The sequence below is a fragment of the Podarcis tiliguerta genome, assembly GCF_965153285.1.
Source record: "Podarcis tiliguerta genome assembly, chromosome: 6".
NCBI lineage: Eukaryota > Metazoa > Chordata > Lepidosauria > Squamata > Lacertidae > Podarcis > Podarcis tiliguerta.
In genome coordinates this window covers 49,732,545-49,746,275 of record NC_139539.1, presented here as the reverse complement: position 1 = coordinate 49,746,275, position 13,731 = coordinate 49,732,545, and the positions used below count along the sequence as shown (strand labels likewise).

The 13,731-nt window shown below is 39.9% G+C and overlaps 1 protein-coding gene across 8 annotated transcripts in view; it reads right to left on the bottom strand.

Annotated features, from left to right (window-relative positions):
- Positions 1-13,731, bottom strand: part of RNF220 (ring finger protein 220) — a 314,664-nt gene that overhangs the window by 293,035 nt on the left and 7,898 nt on the right. The gene's annotated exons all lie outside the window — the stretch shown is intronic.

The following is a 13,731-nucleotide window of genomic DNA, read 5'->3' as shown; positions in this document are numbered from 1 at the left end:
CAAAGTCCCTGCTTCCATGGATTTTTTTTTAATCATACATCCTTCTGAATGCTCCACTCACCATTGGACATTGTAGACACATTTCACAGACTCCAGGAAAATCACAAAGCAATAGTGTCCCTCCTGAAGAGAAAGAAACTGCTAAGCCTCTTGTGACTTACCTGTTGGAAAAATCATTGTCAAACTACAGGGTTGATCACAGTAAGAAAACTGTACAAGCCCAGAATGTTAGACACCCACATGCTGGCATGATGGAGAATGAAATATCTTGCAACATCAAACAGTTAAGTGAAAACATTTCCACCTCGCTCTGAACATCCTACACTGCCTCAAATTAGGATATTTGTACGTACCCAAAAATAAATATTTTGCCAGCTGCTGAGAACTTAGAAGAGGCTTTAGACCCCCAGAGAGCTTTGGAGAATTCACAGCAGAAACAGTTTCAACAGCCACATCTATAAGACCAGGGAAACAGGGAATGTGAAAGACTCCTGCCTGAAAGATGCTGCCCGCCAGAAGAGACTACTGGGGTAGATGGACAATTTTATCTAGTACAGTATAAGGCTGCTTCCTTGTTCCTAAATTCTTCAGCCCTGGCTTTTGCTGTCATCATTCAAGTTCTCATGATACAGGTGAGGAATCACTGAACACCACTCAAAAAAATAAGGGAACTTTGTTACTGCTTGGATAGCTAAAGTTAAAGGTAGTCAGTAATGATGAATACTAAAATGTAATGATAAACACCACCAGGTTTCAATCCACAAAAGCAATAAATGTGCACCTGTATAGTGCTGTTTTGGGTCATGACCAGAAGGGTTTCCTGCTCCATCATGTGGTCCACAAAGGTAATTTTTAAGAATGAAAGAGTAATTCCCAACTCTGATCTATGAAATTATGACCTGCACAATACAAAAAAAGGAAGGAGGAAATAATTTCTTTTAACAGGAGGAGATACTTGCATAATTGACACTGTTGGGGGAAAGGCCTTGCCAATTATTGTAAGATACCCAGACTTGCATATTTCCCCAAATTTCATGAATGATCAAAGTTTTATCATTTTTCACCAAGAAAAGATGAAGTACCACAGCTAGCAAAGCTAGCTTAGGGGCCAGAATAGATATGTCACAGGAGATCTACAAGTAGATCTCCCAAGATTTTTGTTTATTTTAAAGTGTGTGTGTCAGTGTCCTGATATTTATTGGAGCTGTGATAGCAGCAAAGGTTTTTTGTTTTTTTAAAAAACCTTTTTTCTCCATACCATTTCCCTAATTTACATAACCTATTATAAAGGTGCATATACTGTACCTATATTTTTTCCCTATACTGGTTGTAGTAAGGGACAAGTGGAGGGAGTTTAGATCAGAAAAACTGCATGGAGGGAAAAGGCTGAACATCTCCTCCTACCAAACACTACTACTGTGATCAACACTATGGCTGCTTTAAAATTAACTCACACCAAAAATCCCATGGCAATCCCATGGTGGATCTTCCACATCATGTCTGCTTTGGCCAGATAGAGAAAAAAGGTGATAGAATTGAAGTGAAGCACTAGATCAGGACTGGGGAACATTTTTCCCCTACCAAGGGCTGCATTTCCTTGAGGGTAAACTTTTGGGAGAATGCCAATGGTGGGCAGGGCCAGAGTCAACTCTCACAAACTCCCCCCTCTTTCATACACAAATACACACACCACTTCAATTCATCTATCCAGTCACACATATTCACCACTCACAATCCCACCCAGCAAAACATATCTATCCACATATAAACAATTGTATGGAACCACAAAGATGCAACTTGAGAAACCCAAAATCAAAGGTTTGATTCCCCATTAAGGGACAGCTGCATATGCCTGCATTGCAGGGGGCTGGACTAGATGATCCTTAGGATCCTTTCCAACTCTATGATTGTTTCTATTAAATAGCTGTTTATGCTTGTGTGTTGAGAACAACTGCATTCATCCCATGTAGTAATCCTTGGTTTGAGGAGCTATGTTGTTTGGCTGAAAGAGCTGGAAGAGAGAATTCTTATGTTGATGTTGCAGAGAAAATTGAGCACCACGACAACAGGTTTCTATGCAAGGGGCTGCTGCTTTTTTATCAGGACCTAAAATGTATCATGTACAAAGAAGAGAAGGAGATAGTATTAAAATCCTTTGCTAGTTAGAGTATTAAGAAGAAAAAGAAAAACTGAACCCAAACAAAGAGCACAAACCAAATCTATACAAGCCACTTCTTACTGACTCTCAGGTGCCGAGGGTCATAGCAGAAGTATAAACAGGAATTTCTTCCGAACAGAGGCGTGGGTTGTGCTACATGTTAGGGAATGATGGGCTAAAGGCAAGCAAAGCAGAAAGTAACCCACTTAAATTAGACAGAAGGGTTAACTGCCTATTTCACCTTTTGATCAGGTTCAATTTGGTCTGTTAATCAGTCAGCCATGATTAAAGCAAGAATATACAGAAGCATCACATGGTTGGGTGTGTCAGGAAGGAAGCTAAGGCAGCCAGTCTTGTTGTTTCAAGGTTTTCTTTTAAAGGCGAAAAAGAGATTTTACGGTATAGGAAGGAAACTGGATTCTTCGCTTTGCCTCCAGGAATGCAGTGGATTCCTCACAGCTTCCAGCATTACCCCAGCAAAAATGTCTCTTGCGTCTGCTTCCTTTGTTTCAGCTTTTCCCTCCTGCATTCAAAACTCCATAACTACTACAGCCTTTGTGGATCATCTAACTTGTAAAACCATAGTAACGTCTTTCACTTCCAACCCCAAACTTGAAATGACCCTACCATTTGATAAATTAATCTACTCTTTCCAAACAGGAATCAATTTTAGCTATAGCCTAATTGGCTAGTTTCTTAGAAAGCAAAGTGCTTTGAGTTTCCACAATCTGTACTGTACTTAATCAGACAATTTCTGCAACGAGGCAAAACACCACTGCTTTCTTTCTTCCGTATAAATGGGAGCAGATCAGTGGACCATCTAGTACAGTGCTATGTCCAGGGAACTTCATGTTAAGCCATGAAATCATCCAACAGCCATTAAATCTGCAGAAATCGTGTAAAGTATAAAGAAATACCACAGTCTGCCTGTTTTTGCTGCTTCCTTTGAGTTGTGAGCAGGGCCGGACAAATCTCAGGAACCTGTTGCCTGGGTACCTAGAAAGTTTGATACCAGCACACTGAAATATTTTTAAAAATAGAAAATAAAACCAGATCCATGCAGGGTGGAAGTTTTATAAAAGACTGATGTATGCAAAGTATTTCCAGTCCTAGTTATAACAAATGCAAGTAAACATTATTATCACTGTCAGCATCTGCTTTGTACAGTGACTGGTAAACAAAAAAGGGACCTCCAGCTTTATCTTTCAAAACAGAAATGAAAACTTGAGAGGATACCCTACACTATCCTGGAAAGCCTGGACAAAGCCAAACAGAGCATAAGCAGTCAAAACAATACTAGTCTTGATCCTTCTATACAACTTAGAAGCGTAAATAAGAAGGAAATGACCATTCCACAGAGCTGCATAGGGGCTTAGGTGAGGCAAGAGAAAATAGCATTTTCACAAATTTCAGACTGAAAATGGAATGTATTTAAATGAAGGGGAAAGGTGCTAACAAATGAAGATATTGAAGCAATAAAAAACATAAATCATATTTATCATTCATAAATGTTTATCTTCTCTAACAGGCAATGACCAAATCTGATGTAGATGAGATATAAGTTTTAACCAGCCAGTTGTTACTTGTCATTTCCCCTTGCAAATGGAAGGGTTGGTACCTCATCTGGTCATCTGACATACTGGGTGGTGCACAACCTGACTTTGGCAGCAATAAAATCTAGTACTTCTATATCTATATGGTCAAATAGAGTGAGAATAAGGGAAAAGACAAACACACATTAAAAATGTGTGGTTCTAGAATATCGAGTAGTATATGCTACAGTTCCTGGCTGGCTACTCTGCTCCTGCCATTTGCTGCATTGCCAGTCATCTCCTACTGGAAAATGAAGCACCTCAAAACCTTGAGACCAGAAGAGGTTATGTAGCTTCCATCTCAAGCACACAGCTACAGGTTGTCTTCCTGCCCAGCAGTAACAGGAGGAAACAGCAGTAAAAAGATAGGCAAATAGTTCACCTATACACAACATCCCTACTGCCAATGTTTCTTCCTGCCCCATAGATGAGTACCTGAGATGGAAGGTGTCCCATCTCAGTAACCAGCTGTGTGCTTCTGTGACAGAAGAAGGGAGAAGATGCAGCACAATACCAAATAAATTATCCAGTCTTCGCTATCCTCACAAACTATCAATCATCAGGAACATGGCCTCTGCACCTCCTTACTTTGAGGAATTAAAGCTCATCGGAGGCCACAAGAGCCCCTGCTTTATTTGGTTCTAGACTCTTATCAGCTCCTATAAAAGGGAGCAGGAAAAGGCCACTGGCAGGTTAGTAAATGGGAGCAGCCTAAACTATAAAAGACCATTACATAATGCCCAGCAGAAAACCTTTAACAACACATTCAAAATGGCACGGAGAACAGGCTTTCGTCTTGGCTTTTTAAAACAGATTTGCAAATATAGTTAATATTACCTGTGATGTTGAAATCCACCAGGTATTATTCAACTAACTTTTATTCAGGAGACCTTTTGAAATTAATTGACCTAATTTAATAAAATTAATAATAATGATTTATTTATACCCCGCCTATCTGGCTGGGTTTCCCCAGCCACTCTGGGTGGCTTCCAACAAAATATTAAAAATACATTAAAACACCAGTCTTTAAAAACTTCCCTAAACAGGGCTGCCTTCAGAGGTCTTCTAAAAGTCAGATAGTTGTTTATTTCCTTGGCATCTGATGGGAGGGCATTCCACATTTAGCCACATTAATTTCAATGGGTCTACTCTGAGTAAAACCTACTTGAATACCACCCATTTTTAATTCAAAAGATTGGGTGCCTAGAAATGTAACTGTTTAATGCAAATTATCTGGTATGCATGCATTTTCCCTGCAAATTGTCATGCTTGTTAACACAGTGCATCAACAGCTGCCACTTGACTTTTTTGCCATGAATAAACATCACATCAGAGGTCTTCTGAGGGTGGAATCTTCTACTGCAGTAGAAAATGGTGAGAAGGGCATTTCTAAAAACATTAGCATTCTAAATATTTTAATGTGCCTCATATGGGTCAATGTGTACATCGTTATCACATAGATGCGCACCTCTTGCAGAAGCATACTTAGTCCTTGTCACATCATGTCCCAAATGCCCTGGGCCTTTCCCCAGCTTCAGGTTATAGGCACTGCTGCAGGTCCAATATAAAAGCAAATGTTATCTAAATCACTGTTTGCATTCCACACAAGCCATCAGCATTTGTCAAAATTCAAAATGTAGCCAGATCCTGCCACAGAAACATTTCAGTGACTACAAGGCTTGAGGAGCGGACGCTGCAAACTGTTTATTCATTTTAAAAGATCTGATAAAGATGCCAAATTAACATCATTAAACTCTTGTTGAGTAAAGTATTCAGCTCATGAAGCAGCAGCTATCAACACTAGCCCACAGCACTAGCACGGTAAATACTTCAGTATTCAGAAGGAGGAGGAGAACCGAACTTGCCGTTAACTTGAAATATGTAATTATAACAATCCACAAACTACTTACACCAGCATATTCTCAATGAAGTTCTATTGCAGTCTATAGGAATACGCCAGAGTAAGATGTTCATCGACTGAAATCTCTGTGAATTACATGTGTTACAGTGATTAGTTAAACTTAACATCCAGGGCAGATCCATCTGACACACACTTTTCTTTCACAGTAAGTACACAACTGTAATGATGCAATTTCACACTGTAGAAATGATGTCACCAGGGTTTCCAACAACAACAAATCCAGTTGTAAAATCTTCAAGTGACTTTTCTCTTCTGAATAATATGGCGAGGGCAAAGTTCATTAGCTATGATACGTACAAACATGGCAGTAGACAAAAGATTGCGAAATTTGAGGTAAAAAAAACCACACCTGCTTTCCACAGGAACATTAATAGAAAAATAATAGCTTTACACCTTTTGTCTCAAAAAACCTTACAGCATGATCCTGTACATATATACCAATGTAGCTCTTACTCCCAAGTAGGTGTGAACAGGATTGTGGCATTAGCAGTCTTCCTAAATAAAATGTTGCTTCATCTCTTTATTGTCTCACACTTCCTTGCACTATGTGTGCAGAGCAGGGATAGCCAGCCATCGGGAGACAACTATTTAACTTAAGTCTTCTGCATACATCTGTTATTTATTTGTTATTCCTAATATTTATAAATTATACCCTGCCATGAGGCGCCCAAAGCAATGTTCACATTTTAAATTCCATTTTGTTAATAGAATATAGAAAGGGGTTGCTATATTAAGAAACCGTATCATGATTGTTTTCTTATTACTGAATGGCAGCTATTACCAAAGAGTGGACTATCCATGGCTCACTATGAGCAGACCTCAGATGCTCGTGGTACTAAAATTCACCAAACCCACCTGACAAGCCACTGCACACAAGTAGTTCACTATGCAGAGCATTTCAAAGTGGTATCTATGCGGCAACAATAATATGCAAACAGTCCCTCATTTATGGATAGAATAGTGCTCTGCTAGCTATCTGAGTCTTTACAGATCTTTTATAATGTGAATCCATAATGATACAACAACTATATCTAATCCACTACCAGTAACATTATATTTTGTGTTCACTTAAGAGATGATGCAAGTGTAGTTCTGCTGTTCTTTTGTTTATGTTTTCAAACGGGTCTGGAAACTGCGACACTCACCACTAAGAATGTCATCAGCTCTGTCCAATAAGTATCAAGCAATCCCATTTCACATAAAATTCACCATTGCCGTAGATACACTACATGAGGAGAGCAGGACGCTTTCCCTGTGACAAAACAGCATTTAAATGCTGGCGAAATGTGATATCCCCGCAACAGAAATGCTTCCTTGAGGAAAGGTAGCTAGTCACCCTGCAACGATTAAGTAACAAGTGTGCATTTACTGCATTGTTAACTGATCTTCTCAAAAGGATCTCTGTTTTATTTATTTTAACTAACTTTTACACAGATTTTATAGAATTACATTTACCAATAGTCTTTAGGGATAAATGAATCGAGAGAAAACCTTGTAATTACCATGGATGTTTGCTTAAGGTGACAGAGGCTGCAATCCTATACTGGCTTAATTTGGGAGTAAGGCCCACTGGAGCCAATGGGGTTTACTTCTGAATAGACTGTGCTGCAAAATGTACATGCTACTAAATAAAAATATTAGTACAGTACAAAGCAGGAAGAGGGTTCCAAGATGAACGGCTTCCATGTCATTCACTTGCTCGTTTTATTTTAATAGCAGTAGCTAAGTGTAGATTCAAACATATAGTTGAAGAGATATATTCTGTACTGCAGCCAAATATTTGTTTATTGGTATAAAGACCTGTTTGAATGCTCTTAAATTTCAGGGGCAAACGGCACAATCATAGCCTACGACAAAATCTGCAGTTTGAAATAATATTTTAGAAATAAATAAAACCATCCCATCACCGCAATACAATTTACTACCTGAGGCAAAAAATCAAAACAGTTCCCTCTCCTCACCATCAATTGAGAAGTTTGCTGCACTGTACTAAAAAAACTGCTGTCTGAGGCAAGTCGCCCACTCTGCCTAACTGCAGGGCTGACTCGGCTGACCAGAGCTGGAGGTCATCAGTTCTTCTTTTATACTTAAAAGAAACTGTGGCATTAAAGATTACACAAAAAAGCACAAGCCTCAAAAATCAGCACAGGTTATCCCTCACTTCCAGTGCGCCGTAATCCCCGAAGGAATTTTTCTTTCTATATACTGTATATATATTTTAAAAATCTTCTTCTAACAGAAAACTCTGTCAAGTTCAGCATTTAATCAAATCTCTACAGGATTCAACCACCAGATTTGGGGGCATGTTTTTAGGATTGGTGAAAAGGGTTGGATTTGTTCATGAAGCAAAATAGATTAAGAGTTCACCCTGCCCATAGATAATAAATCCATAAGCGTTCATGCAAATACAAACATGAACACACAGTGGAAAGAAGGACAATAAACATTTAGTGCCCATATGTGCCCCCTTCCCAGTTGTGGATAGATAAACACAACATTTATATCTTGCTCAGTGCTCCTTGGAGTCACAGTTACAAGCCCTCAGAGTTCCCCATAAAACAGCAACAAGCAGGAGTCCAAAAGGAAGACGAAGGAAAAGCTAAATCACTAACATTTCCCAACAAATGAGAAATCTGGCCGGGTGGTAGAGACTGTGTGGGGAAACATTTGAGAGGCTCAAACAACCCCAGCCCTCCCCCACAAATGATCAATTAAAAGCCGTCCTTCTGCCAAGAGCCAGGCAAAGACGGGCAAGCGACTGCCGCAAAGAAAACGCTTGTCCCGATCGGTTCTGCATGACAATTGACGGGAAGGGGCAGGCAGCAAGGCCCATCCTCTCACCATGGTGATTAGGCATTCCAAGTGTGCAAGATAGCCCTAGCTAACATAAAGAGAAAGAGAAGCTGGAGACCAGCGGATGCGAGCCAGGGCCAGATGGTCCTGCAGCCGGCAGAACTGGAGCAGCTCACACGCAGCTCTCCGCCACTTTAACGGCCCAAACATTTCTTTATTCCAACAATACAACTAAAAGAGACGGACATGACAAGGAGTCACGGCAACAGTTTGCTGAGGGGGAGAAAGGGAAAGCTGAAGCCAAAATGCAGAAATAAAGGTGTAGGAAAGAGGCTGGCTGTGGGCTCCACTGAAGTCTGAGGTATGACAAACCAGTACATATCTGGAACAATTCTACTGAAATCCAGTACATATCGGAAACGATGCTACTGAAATCCATGAGTTTTAACTGGCATAACTGACATCAAAAGCTGACCTGTCAGGACGGTCTTTTCTGTATTCACAATCCAGTTTTCACTCATTTAAAACTCACCTGTAGTATCCTCCCTCATAGAAACATGCACACACAAAACTCTTTAGAAACATAGCTGTTTTCACTATGTTTGAAAGTAATCCTAATCCCAAATAGCTATTCACAACATGGTTTTCCTTCTAGCTCCTAATTTAATGTAGTTAAAACATTTCACAGGAAAGGCTTGAAGATATAGCAGTATACAGCAGTAAACAAACAAATAAAAAAACCCAATCCAACATCATTTATACAAATTGCACATGGAATAATTAGAGTGCATATCCCTCCCTTAGTATAGGCCCTAGTATGCAAACAGCTGGACAACACGTGCTCTGCTGAAGGAGCCACAGCTAAAGCGAAACTTGAGTTCGTTGCATAATATGCTAAAAGAAAAGAAAAACCAGGAATTGATATATTATTATTAATTCCTGTTTGGCATTTAAACAGAACAGTGCTTTGATTTGTTCTCAGATGTTTCCATTCATTAGTTTCAAAGCTACAAGTTACTGAAGTGATTTTCAAAAGCCGCCCAAACAAGAAGTTCACTCCCTACTGTGACGCAAAATTGTGAGAAAATAATGAAGTATGAAGAAGTCGATGGTGCCTTATTCCCTGTCCTGCTCTCCTAGATTGGCCATTTGTTTACATGCTTCATTCCAGGGGCACTTGGTACTAAATTGCTAGAAAGAACCAAAGAGCCAAGAAGGGGCTCTGGAAATATGATTCTTCAAACTAAAAAGAGAGAAAGAACTATGTTCCATATTATGTGGAAAGCAAGGTCCAGAAATATTCTTCTGCAACAGGATAAACTTTGAAATAGCTGTAATAAAGAATAAAAGTGACTCAAACAGAAATAAGCATCATTTGTAGACTCAAACTTAATGGCAGAGATTGCAAGTAACTCTAGGGATACAGGAGATAATGCATTCTGGAGTTCCCCAAAATGAACAGAGGGAAGGGAACTGCAAAAACCAAGTGGTTTTGCTCAGCAGAAAAAAAAATTGTTCTGCATGATCCAGGTGCTGCTGCGGACCTTTCTGCCAGTTCCCCCTGCTGAGAGGAAACACTGCGGCAACTAGTCTGTGGGGAGCAGTCAGGACAATTTATTTTAGAAGCCAAAGAATAAAGAGGGTTTTTAAAAGGAGAGTTATAGATATCTGTCACACAGGGATAAGTTTATATCCACTCCAGCTGGAAACTTCCACACTAATGAGGACACGTTTGTCTGAAGAACCCCATGGAATGTGTCTGTAGATATCGGTGCAACACAAATGCAGTGTAAGAAGTGTTCCATAAATGTCATTAGCATGCTCAATGAACATCTAAACTGAGCTACCTGGACAAAATATTTGCCTTAACAAACCCTCCTAGGATCATGCCCAACTCCTGGAGACTCCAACTTTCCTGGAACCATAGGGATCCAGAGGAAAGAAGTGTATTTGCTAAGGTACCACGGACCTCTCTCCAGGAAGCGGATTGCAACATAACAATTAGCAAAAATATGTTAAAGGCATATGATGCACTCGTTAACTTCTGCCATTGACTTGGGGTACAATTGTGCACTGGTAAAGTGCTGAATCCAAACTGAAATCTGAAGTTCAACCCCGTAAACTAGGCTATTTCGTGAAACCTCAGAACATATTTTGGAGCCAGAACCCAAAACACTATTATACCAAAGTAAATCCTAAACGACTTTCAAGAGGGTATGAGAATCAATCCAAATTTACAACACTAATTAACAGAGATAAGAATGTAGCCTCATGGGAATATAAATACGCAAGTATCACTTAGTATCTAATTAATACAATGAGATTCCCACATTTATATCTCTACAAAGCTACACATTTCCTTCATAAAGCCCTGTTATTTATATTGTAGAACACCTTGGACAGCTTTGTCTTTAGGTGTTTTTTTTTTAATCAAACAAACAAAAAAACCACACCCTACAAACCCACTGTGTAGCATTCCCCTTCTTAAAATCAAATGAACCAGTTAGTGAGAAATCCAACTTTGAAATTACAAGACACAAACAAAAAATGGAATTTAGTCTGTTGGTGGCGGCACAAGGAACGTTATGTGTTGCAATTAAAGTTATTCACCCGTCATGTGGTATGATTCCATTGCAGTATTTGGGAGAATACAAATAAACAGTACAGTCCAGCAATTCTGTAGGGTGTCTATTGGAGGCATAAAGGGTTTGCTGATCTGATGGCTTTTACTACCTCCATCAATACACTTTTGCCGACCAGCCTGTCTATACAACCATTTATCTGCAATGTATGTTAGGGTGGTGGTGAAAAGAATCCTTGTTTCACAGGAAAGGTTTGTATATACTGTTTGCGCAAGAAAACGGAGACAGCTTTTTAGGGGCCAATGACCAGGTATTTATAAAAGCCCATAAGGACACATTTACATACATGCAAATATCTCTAATTTTGTTCCGAGCTGTGGTGTCACTAGAAAGCTATTTCAGCCCTCAGACACATTCTATCAGCTATCAACAAAGAACCTTTTATACATGGAACATACACCCCACTCTTCTCCAAAATACTGAAATGTCCACAAATATATATCCTATGAAATAATATCTAAACATGCCAAGGGTATCTGAAGGTCGTAAGTAGCTGCAACAATGCTCTCTCGCTCACACACATGCACGAAGTTTCAATAAAATGCCTCTAAAACCCTTGCCTGTTAAAATAAAGTTTTAACTAGATGAGAGGCAATATTCGGGACTAGAGCTAAACCTGGTCAGTCTCCATTAATATGCACTTTACCTAGCCTATTGGGTAAAAAGTCGTTTTTTGTTTTGTTCCCACGAGAGCTTTATAAATTCAAAATAATTTATATGTTTTTTATGGCAACAAACAGATAATCAAGGAAGAAAAACGTTCTGTATCTTGACACCTTTCAAACCATCTGCACAGATTTTATTCCAACTTTCAATGTGTGTTTCTAAAACTTCCTCCTTAAGCCCTCCCCACCCCGCCCCCACCCCCGTTAGATGGCATATTTTAATGAGGTTCATCTATTTACTATCTGGGAATTCATCAGTACTCCTAACAACAAAGTCAGTGAAAGGAAGATACGTCCTTTCTGAACAGAGGAAGATAGACAATGTGTGTGAGTACATGTAAACACAGATGTGCCCACCGTCATATCCTCTTTCTAAATATTGTCAAATTATTAATATAAGGTATTTTATACTAGTTTTTGACAGGAGGTTAGCAACATGCAATCTTCAATATGCTCTAGACATATTGAATTGGCAAGCCAGCTTTTTACACTATTTTTATCTTTCAGTGTGCATGATCTGAGTGAGTTTTATATTCATATGGAGTTTATACATATAATTGGGAACATGATACCTCTCTTCTTTCCTCCTTTTATTAATGTTTTCCCTACTTCACACACACACACACACACACACACACACTTAGCTGTTGCAAACAGGTATCAAAGACCAAAAAGCACATGCAAGTAGTTCTTCTCACACAGCTTAAGCCGCTCTAGGGCAAAAGAGAGCACACACGTCTGTAGTGCAACATGTAGCTTCTGTCTTCAAGAGGGAATCATTCCACACTTACAAACGTTGACATAAAAGACACACTCATGGCATATTTCAAAACCAAAGAGCGATGATTTACAAGGCAGGTTGATTTTATGGTGACTTTTATTGACAAGGTACGCAGGCTTTCGGCAGATGCCTCGTAGCACTGGGAAGTTAACACAGTGCCTAATTCAAGGGGACAGCCCGAGGAAGCAGCACCGACAGGGGAGAGAGCGCAACAACGTCTCTATTACTCTCCTCGGCATCATAAAGGAGCAGAAGAAAAATGGTATCCAAGGGGTAACTGGGAAGCTACGTAGAAGTTTTTTAAAAAAATAAATAAATTGCTGGTTCTTCCATGGAAAATAAGCGGGAGGAAAATAAGCAGGAGGGGGCAAGGTCCCACAAAAACGAACAAAAGGGGGGGGGGAATCCCAGCTCAACATCTAAGCTGTGCGTTTGAATTTGGAGCGGACCATCATAAGCCAAATACTGCCTTATCTTCCACTTCTTAGGTGGGGAGCTCATGGCACTTAATGACCAAGGGGGCGAGCTGTGAGAGAGGAATGCTGCAACAGGCATTGCTCCCCAAACAAATACTATGCAGGCTGGCTTCAGCTTGGCTCCCGGCCTGCAAAAAATAATACCACTTCTGAATTTGAAGAAGGAACTGCAGGAAACATCTCTGCCCATTTAAGAGATATTGGGGCAGGGTGATCTCCTCGCCTAGAGCATCACCGGCTCTCTTTCTTTCTCTGCTTTGATGAAAGGGCTTAAGTTAGCTTACGCTTAACATCCAATAATAATGCCTTTACACTGATCAGGGGAGCAAATAATGGTGCACTGATTACAACCGGAGACAAATATGTGAGGGAAAGGGTTGGGGCGGGAGGGAGGGAAAGGAGTTCAACAAGACAGTAGGGCAACAATCATGGAATAGGCAAGTGCTCTGGAACAAATGTTCCTCCGTAACTACAGGGCGACAACCTCCAATGCATTCACAACATAGAGATTCCCTCCCATTTCTGGAATGTTGGTCATTTTTCTGTTACTCAGCATCCCAATCTAGTATGAGAATAACAGCTTCCTTGCGTAGATTCCCTTCAATCCCCCTCCCTCTGTAACCCATCATCATATGTTTAAAGAAAAAAACAGGAGCACAAGTATTATGACACCTCCTAGCATTGCAAAACACAGCTGTTGAAC